Consider the following 9,830-nt stretch of genomic DNA (forward strand, 5'->3'; position numbering starts at 1 on the left):
AAAGAGTGCAAGGTGTTGTGCCTTGTGTGATGTGCTTGAGTGAATCTCAAGCTTGTATCTTGGTGAGCCGGCCCTTTGGAGTCTTGGACTCACCGGCACGTCTTCGACCCTCCGGCTTGGTGTGGAGCAACGTCGACAACCTTGTGCAGGGGACGTGGATACTCCCTTACTTCGTGGAGAAGCTCCTTAGTGGAAAGCAGGATCAAGGTGACCGGAAACTTTGCGTGAGCCTTGGTGGCCTAGCCTTTGTGGCAAGTCGAGGGGTCCCCAAAAGAGACTTGGTGGCCGAGAAGTGATACTCTTGATCGAGTGCTTCAACAATGTGGACTAGGGGTAGCTTAGTGCCTACCAATATCACGGGATATATATTTGTGTTAAGAGTTCGCTTCCTCTCATTCCCTCTTAACGTTTCCGCATTTCATACTTGCAACTTGTGTGCCTTTACATTCTTAGAGTATATCAAGTTAGGATTGGCTATAGGTTGCAAAACTTGTTTTGGAATGGGGTTTCACACTAGATGAACCGTAGTTGCATATTAAGATAGCATGTTTTAGTTTATGTTTTGTGCAAACTAGTTGGAGCCATAGGTTAAGGTTTTTAGTTTGCCTACCCCCTCTCCCTCTTAGGCTACGAGCACCGATCCTTTTCACGGACCAACCCCTCTCTTCGTCAATTTACAAAATAGACCTTTTTTCCTCACAAAATTAATCCGCAGCCCCATTTTTTCCACTGTTTTATAAAAGAAGCCTGCTTTTCCCATAAAATCAATCCATGCTCCACCTCATGACACGTTATTTTTGAAAAAAAAAAACTTCATATCTTACACAACTAACCCGCCACAATCTGAGATCCTATTTTGTAACAAAACACCGTACGAACCCTATAGCAACACGTCATTTCTAATATTAACACTACTTTCATAAATAAAATAGCACAGCAATATAAGATCCTATTTTGCTAAAACATAATATCGTACCACCGTTCTTTTATGGCTCCTCATGCTACGTCCACAATAGCGCGCTACATTTTAAAACAACCCCCTACTTTCTTAAAGAAAATACATCACGTCATTCAATTGCCAAATCTCATGATAGAAAGTTGAACTTTCTTCATTTCGCAATTGCATTAAGGTTCCGGCTAATTATGCTCCGCCCTCCCCAATAAATAATTTTACCCTTCTCTCACCACAATAAATATAGAAAAAAATGTCATAGTTCCATTTCAATATCCAAAATAATACGATACTTAAATAATAGCATCATGAAAATAGAGTGTCCAAAATATATAGCAAGCGCAATAACGGGCCGTACACCATGACACCTATGCAAAAATAACGAAGCGAGAGATTTGTATTACCTACGTTGCTTAAAAAATTTGTACATTTGCCTACATACAATAATTACTACTCTATGCATCCACTAAAGTATGTGTCAGACCCGGGGCCATGGGATACCTGACGTGGCACGGTCCTGTACGAGGTATAGGGTAGGGAATGCCATGTAGGCATACGTCATGTAACTATTCGTATCTTATCTTGTTCTACTCGGATCAGATAGAAACCATCCGAGTAGTACTCGGGAGGGACTCTAGGCGCCGCACCGACTTACGGTTTTCATGTAACCCTGCTCCCCCGGCTAATATAAGGGCGGGCATGGACCCCTCCAAAGCATAGCCTAGATAGACTAACATCTACACACACCATAACCATCTGAGGCAATACAAACCACCCAACAGGACATAGGGTATTACACAACTCGCGGTCCGAACCTGTCTAAACCCTTGTATTGCTTGTACCATCGTGTTCTTGATCTCGGCGACTCCCCACGATCATCCCTCTAACTAAGGGTATCCCTAGGTAGCATGACGGTAAAACACCGACAGCAGGCGCCCACCGTGGGGCAGATCTCCAACGATCTTCCAGCGATGGCTCACTTTCGGGTCATAGACCTGCATTGCAGACGGCTCGGGTGGTTTTACTAATCACCTTGCCGATCAAGAGAGCGTGGAATCTAATTCCACCAACCAACTCCCTTCAAACAACTCAGCAGCCCAAGCGGCCATCACAAAAAACCCTCCCGAGGACCCTCTGGAGAAAGAAACTTTTGATCTAATCAAAAGATATTGGACTGATCCTGAAGCAGCATCTCATCCTCGAGTAGACAACTCCGATCTACTAGATGGAATCGACTACGTTTCTGAAAAAAATCGCCTAGTGCATCAATCTTGTGCAAGCTACTTTAGAACAAAATGGCGTTCCATTCGTCACTAGTTCTACGGCAGCAAGATCATTCCACCGTCAACCAAATGACATCTTTGCCCATCTGGATCGAGTGGACAACTCTCTGCTAGAGTGCATTAACCTGGCTGGAACACCCTCAACGCCAAGGAGCACGACATTCCTGAGGCAAAATTCAATGAAGACTTTGACAGTTTCATGAGTGGGCTCGATAACACTGACCCGCTCAATTCCGATTATATTCATATCAACCCAGAATTCCTCGATCCGACCGATGATCAAGAATTTATTGATTACATAAACAATCTGGATAATCCAGACAATTTCGACGATCTCGCCGACTGGTCTGATGATGTCGATCTGTTCATGGAAAGGTTATGCAATATGATCGACGAACTCTGGAAGAAATCAAAAGCCAAAAAGATGTGGGATAACTTCCAATCTGGCTCACAGAACCAGCAGGTACCAGAGGAGAATATCTCGCAACCTGTTACCCAGCGCGATCTTTCCGCAACTAATCAAACTCTGCACAAGTTGGATAACATGGCTCTCGGCGCCGAGATGGGACTCCCTCCCCCGGAACCATATTACTGTGCCCCAACCTTTCCTTTCGGACTACAAAACTTAGCCACCGCTTTCCGGAAGGCTACCGAATCAAAGATCCTAACAAACTCAAAAAGGGATCTAGACTCCTTAACACTGATCGGGCAAGGGAAGGCCCCCAGAGAACACACGACCCCCATAACCGATCAAATCAAAACCGAGTCAGAAGAGGAGGACCTGAACCTCATCAACTCTACCTTGACTATAAAAGCAACCCCTGAGGGTCAAACGGGGTATTGGTACAACCCTCACAATCAAACCCTTGAAGAACTTCCCTTCCAAGAGGGACCAGCTCTGCCAACTCCACACGAAGAAGAAGACACCGAGGACTTATCTCGAGAAGTCAATATGGTGCGCCTCATGGAGATCGATACGATGATGACTCGATAGAGCGAGTCAATCTGGACGACTACAACACCGACGACGACATGCAGGTAACCCAGACCACAATGGAGGAAAAAGCCAACCCCAATCATGAGTCCTCCCTTCCTCCTCCAACAGTCACGGTCTCCGTCAAGTTGGAGGATGAAGACAAGGAAATCGAGAAGCAGTGCCGTAAGATCCACAAGCAGAAGCGCGCCGAACGTTGCCAATGCCTACTCAATCACCATCAAGAAGATGCTAGATAGTCTCACAACTACTCCAACAATGATCTGCGCAACGTCATCAACATCGGGAATGATGTCCGCACCGTTATCATCTCCAAGAGGCAGGAACGTGAGGAAGCAGAGGCATGTTGCCCCTCCTCCAACTACCACATCCACGACAGCTACTCGAAGCCAGCACGTAAGAGGCCGAACGTCAGGGCCCACAACACGGAAGCTGGCCCATCCAGGCTAGCCCCTCTACTTCAACAAGGTAGACGAGCTGCAGTCATCCGGGATCGCTTCGAGCGAGCTCTCCACAAGCGCTGCCCATGGCACCCGAGCGGCAAGCACTCGGCCTTCGAATGCTGCAATCTTCGCAGTGCACTAGGAGAACTACAACTACCACCCAATCCTCCTCGCAAGCAAGATGACACTCACCAAGAATGTTCTGAAGAACATTATCCAATTTTACTATTATAATAAGTTCGGCAGGCACATCCGTGCACAGGAGGCTAGCAAAAGAAGTTTCGATATTAGAAGTCCTATACCAAGATCAGATTCTATATAATATAGCCATCGTTATATATACTGGCTTCTCCGAACTCTGGTACATACTTCGGGGCAATGCTCCCACCCTAGTAACTTCTCCGTGTGCCTGTTCCGGTAGGTACACGGGCAGTTTCTGTTACCCTCGAGCCTTCGAACTCGGTGGGAAGTATCTCCGACTACTCCCTATCAGGCTAGTACTCGGGCAATTTTGCTCTCCCTGGGACGGTGTTCCCACTCTGGTAACATCTCCATGCTCCTGTTCCGGCAGGTACACGGGCAGTTTCTTTGACCCTCGAGCCATTGAACTCGGCGGGAAGCATCTCCGACTACTCGCTTTGGCTAGTACTCGGGCAGTTTTGCTCTCCCTGGGACAGTATCCCCGCATAGGTAACATCTTCGTGCTCCTGTTCCAGCAGGTACTCGGGCGGTTTCTGTTACCTTCGAGCCTTTGAACTCAGCGGGAAGCATCTTCGACTACTCCCTATCAAGCTAATACTCGGGCAGCTTTGCTTTCCCGGGGCCGGTGTTACCACCCTGGTAACATTTCTGTGCTCGTGTTCTGGCAGGTACACGGGCAGTTTCTGTTACCCTTGAGCCTTTGAACTCGGCGGGGAGCATGTCCGACTACTCCCTATCAGGTTAGTACTCGGGCTATTTTGCTTTCCCTGAGACGGTGTTCCCACCCTAGTAACATCTTCGTACTCATGTTCTGATAGGTACACGGGCAGTTTCTGTTACCCTCGAGCCTTTGAACTCGGCGGGAAGCATCTTCGACTACTCGCTATCAGGCTAGTACTCGAGTAGCTTTGCTTTCCCTGGGACGGTGTTCCCACCCTGGTAACATCTCCGTGCTCTTGTTTCGGCAGGTACTCGGGCAATTTCTGTAACCTTCGAGCCTTTGAACTCAGTGGGAATCATCTCCGTCCACTCCCTATCAAGCTAGAACTCGGGCAGCTTTGCTTTCCCTGGGACGGTGTTCCCACCCTGGTAACATCTCCGTGCTTCTGTTCTGGCAGATACACGGGCAGTTTCTGTTACCCTCGAGCCTTTGAACTCGGCGGGAAGCATCTCTGACTACTCCCTATCAGGCTAGTACTCGGGCAGCTTTGCTTTACCTGGGACGATGTTCCCACCCTGGTAACATCTCCATGCTCCTGTTCTGGCAGGTACTCGGGCAGTTTCTGTTACCTTTGAGCCTTTGAACTTTTTGGGAAGCATCTCCGACTACTTCATTTAAGGCTAGTACTCAGGCAGCTTTGCTTTCCCTAGGACGGTGTTCTGGTCCCTACATCGCACGGCTCCCATAACCGATCAAATCAAAACTGAGTCAGAAGAGGAGGACCTGAACCTCATCAACTCTACCTTGACTATAAAAGCAACCCCTAGGGATCGAACGGGGTATTGGAACAACCCTCACAATCAAACCCTTGAAGAACTTCCCTTCCAAGAGGGACCAGCTCTGCCAACTCCACACGAGGAAGAAGACACCGAGGACTTATCTCGAGAAGTCAATATGGTGCGCCTCATGGAGATCGATACGATGATGACTCGATAGAGTGAGTCAATCTGGATGACTACAACACCGACGACGACATGCAGGCAACACAGACCACCACGGAGGAAAAAGCCAATCCCAATCATGAGTCCTCCCTTCCTCCTCCAACAGTCACGGTCACCGTCAAGTTGGAGGATGAAGACAAGGAAATTGAGAAGGAGTGCCACAGGATCCGCAAGCAGAAGCGCGCCGAATGTTGCCAACGCCTACTCAATAACCATCAAGAAGATGCTAGATAGTCTCACAACTACTCCAACAATGATCTGCGCAACGTCATCAACATCGGGAATGATGTCCGCACCGTTATCATCTCCAAGAGGCAGGAACGTGAGGAAGCAGAAGCATGTTGCCCCTCCTCCAACAACCACATCCACGACAACTACTCGAAGCCAGCACGTAAGAGGCCGAACCTCAGGGCCCACAACTCGGAAGCTGGCCCATCCAGGCCAGCCCCTCTACTTCAACAAGGTAGACGAGCTACAGTTATCCAGGATCGCTTCGAGCGAGCTCTCCACAAGCGCTGCCCATGGCACCTGAGCGGCAAGCACTCGGCCTTCGAATGCTGCAATCTTCGCAGTGCACTAGGAGAACTAGAACTACCACCCAACCCTCCTCGCAAGCAAGACGACACTCACCAAGAATGTTCTGAAGAACATTATCCTATTTTACTATTATAATAAGTTTGGCAGGCACATCCGTGCACAGGAGGCTAGCAAAAGAAGTTTCTGTATTAGAAGTCATGTACCAAGATCAGATTCTATATAATATAGCCATCGTTATCTATACTGGCTTCTCCGAACTCTGGTACATACTTAGGGGCAATGCTCCCACCCTAGTAACATCTCCGTGTGCCTGTTCCAGTAGGTACACGGCAGTTTCTGTTACCCTCGATCCTTCGAACTCGGCGGGAAGTATCTCCGACAACTCGCTTTGGCTAGTACTCGGGCAGTTTTGCTCTCCGTGGGTCAGTATCCCCGCACAGGTAACATCTTCGTGCTCCTGTTTCGGCAGGTACTCGGGCAGTTTCTATTACCTTCGAGCCTTTGAACTCAGCGGGAAGCATCTCCGACTACTCCCTATCAAGCTAATACTCGGGCAGCTTTGCTTTCCCGGGGCCGGTGTTACCACCCTGGTAACATTTCCGTGCTCCTGTTCTGGCTGGTACACGGGCAGTTTCTGTTACCCTTGAACCTTTGAACTCGGCGAGGAGCATCTCCGACTACTCCCTATCAGGCTAGTACTCGGGCTATTTTGCTTTCCCTGGGACGGTGTTCCCACCCTAGTAACATCTCCGTACTCCTGTTCCGATAGGTACACGGGCAGTTTCTGTTACCCTCGAGCCTTTGAACTCGGCAGGAAGCATCTTCGACTACTCACTATCAGGCTAGTACTCGAGTAGCTTTGCTTTCCCTGGGACGGTGTTCCCACACTGGTAACATCTCCGTGCTCTTGTTTCGGCAGGTACTCGGGCAATTTTTGTAACCTTCGAGCCTTTGAACTCAGCAGGAATCATCTCCGTCCACTCCCTATCAGGCTAGAACTCGGGTAGATTTGCTTTCCTTGGGATGGTGTTCCCACCCTGGTAACATCTCCGTGCTTCTGTTCTGGCAGATACACGGTGTAACACCCTAAATTAAATTTCAGCATTTAGTAATAAATTTAATTGGCTTTATTTAATTTTCTAGGATTTAATTTTCTTAGCCTTGCATTTATAATTTATTTTTGCTTCCTGAAGTAATTAAAATTTATTTTAGAGCTAAAATGTGTGTGCATTCAAGCTGGTGCATTGTTTTATTTGTTTGAGTGCATAGGGTTTGAATTTGAATTCAAATAGGTTGAGTGATGTTTGAAATAGGAAATAGAATAGGAAAAGAGGAAAGGAAACCAGAAACCAAACCAGCCCAGCTGACCCGTTTTGGCCCAACTCCATCCCGCTCTCTCTTCAGCCCATCAAACCGAAGCGGCCCAGCCCTTCCCCTCCTTCTCCCTCACCCCGCAGCCCGCTCCCCCAGCTCGGCCCAGCTTTCCCCAACGTGCCGAAGCCCAGCGCGCGCCCCCGCTCTCCCCGCTCACTCCCTCTCCCCGCTCAGCCCGTGTGACGCGCGCGCATCGTCCTCGCTGCTCTGGGCCCGCATGTCAGCGCCCGCTCCAGCATCAGCACGCTCGCCCGCTCGCGCGTCGCCTGCCTCTCCCCCTCGCCAGGCCCACGAGCAGTCCCTCGCAGACGCGCCTCGGCCCACCAGCCAGCAGACGCAGGCCGCGCACTCCTCGCCCACACGACCTCGGGCCCACCCGCCAGTGACCTTCGCTCGCGCCCAGGCCCACAAGTCGGCGCCGCTCACCCGCGTTTTCCTTTCCTCGCTCTGTCACTGACAGACCGGCCCACCCCGTCAGCTCCGTCCCCTTCCTTCCTTTCTCCCCCATGCTGAGTCCGGCCGGGATTCGCCGCCATGATTCCCGGTGATCACCTTCCATCGCCCGCACCGCGATCATAGGCACTGTTGCCTTTAAAAACCACCCCGGCCTCCCCTGCGCCGCACTTGCCCAGAGCCCCTACCCCACGCATCTCGTTGTGCTCCGCCGTGCCATGCCTCTGTGCTGACGCGGACACGCCGCCCCGCTGCAGCCCCACCCGTGCAGACTCCCGCAATAGCTTCGCCGTAGCCCCAGGACTCCTCCCGAGCTCTTGGCCCCGCCCCTAACCCCGAGCAGCGCAGGAATCATGCCGGACCGCCCGCAGGTGAGCTTTCTTGGCTCGCCGCGATTCAACGCCACCGGTGACGTTCAAGTCGCCCTGACCCCCGCAGCACTACCGCAGGCCCCTACTCAGTCGATCCAAGGAGTCCAGGAGCCCAGAGACGCCCCGCAGTGCCCCTGTCCGTGAGCTCCGCTGTGTCGCTTCTGCCGGATCTCGACGCCGGCGCTGCTGCACAATGACTCCGTCCAATCCCGAGCCCGGTGAGCACCGCCCCAGCCTCCAGATCCTTTTGCACTAGATTGGTCGGACCGTAGAACCCTAGAGCCCTTAGAACCGCGTACGCCGGCACTGCGCCGCCGCAGCTCGCAGCGATGAGCTTGCCACAGCACTGCACCGGCCCGCACGACTCCTACACAGACTTGCCTGTGCCTTGCGCAAGCTCCACAGCCCTTTTGCGCACACAACAGACCCCCAGAACGGTCTGCACGCCACACACCGGCGAGTGCCAACACCCAGAGCCACCCCTCGCCATGGCGAGCCTTTTTCCAAGCCCGGAAACCCCGTTCTAGGTGCACAGGTGGTTTAGCCATGCCGCGTAGTTCACCCCTGGCCCTAATCCCAGTCTTTTTGACCCTCGGAGCACCAAGGATGGTGAACTCCGGCGAGTTCCCGAGCCGCGCTGCCGCGGGAAATGCTTTCCCGGCGAGCTCCGCCGGCGCCGGCACCCGCGAGCCACGTGGACCGCACGATCGACTTTGGACGCCCAGGATTAGAAGCGCGTACCCCTTTGATCTGAACCGCGAGATCATGATCCAACAGCCGAGATCCGCCCATACCGGTTCGTCGTGGTGTTTTTGATAAAGAGACCCTGGGTTTCTTTTAAATCAACCCGCGATCCTTTTTAGTTCAAAAGAAATTCCAGTTAAGTCCAGATTTTAACGTTTAAGCCCCCGACCTTTCTAGAAATCGAACCCAACATCCAGCCCCTGCCTTTTGCGAGTTAGACCCTGTGTCTATCCTTTAATTACATTTTAGTCCCTGGTTTTTGCGCAGGAGCTCCTAGAACTTAGTTTTTCTTGCAGAAAAGCCCCTAGATCTTGTTTTTAGCCTAGTTTTCGCGTTCTAGCTCTGTTTTAGGCGTTCTTTATGTCCACACGATCGTAGTAATGTGTAGAACAGTTCTAGCTTAGTTTTTTTTGCTGTTTTATGTATTGTTGTACTGTTTCTTAGTGTATGCTATTGTTTGCATGTATGTTTATGTTGTGTATTGTTTTTGGCCATGTGTTCGCGAGTAGACATTGAGCTACCGGAGGAGCCTCAGTACCAGTACCCGGAGCATCCATCTTCAGATCAGTTTGAGCAGTAGCAGGAGTAGTTTGAGGAAGGCAAGTATAACATGAACAACACCTATCACTTTAAATACATTTTCATACTGCATTTTAATACTGTATGCCTATAAGGATTTTCCTAGCCACTTTATATCCTTTATATATCCCTTGGGTTGCATTTTGGTTAGTTGTGCTAGGTTGCTGCGCTCTCACACATAATGGTCCTTTTTAATTAATTTGATTAATGGTATATGTAACTTAATTCTGGGAGTGG

Source organism: Panicum virgatum, chromosome 8N, assembly GCF_016808335.1.
Source record: "Panicum virgatum strain AP13 chromosome 8N, P.virgatum_v5, whole genome shotgun sequence".
NCBI lineage: Eukaryota > Viridiplantae > Streptophyta > Magnoliopsida > Poales > Poaceae > Panicum > Panicum virgatum.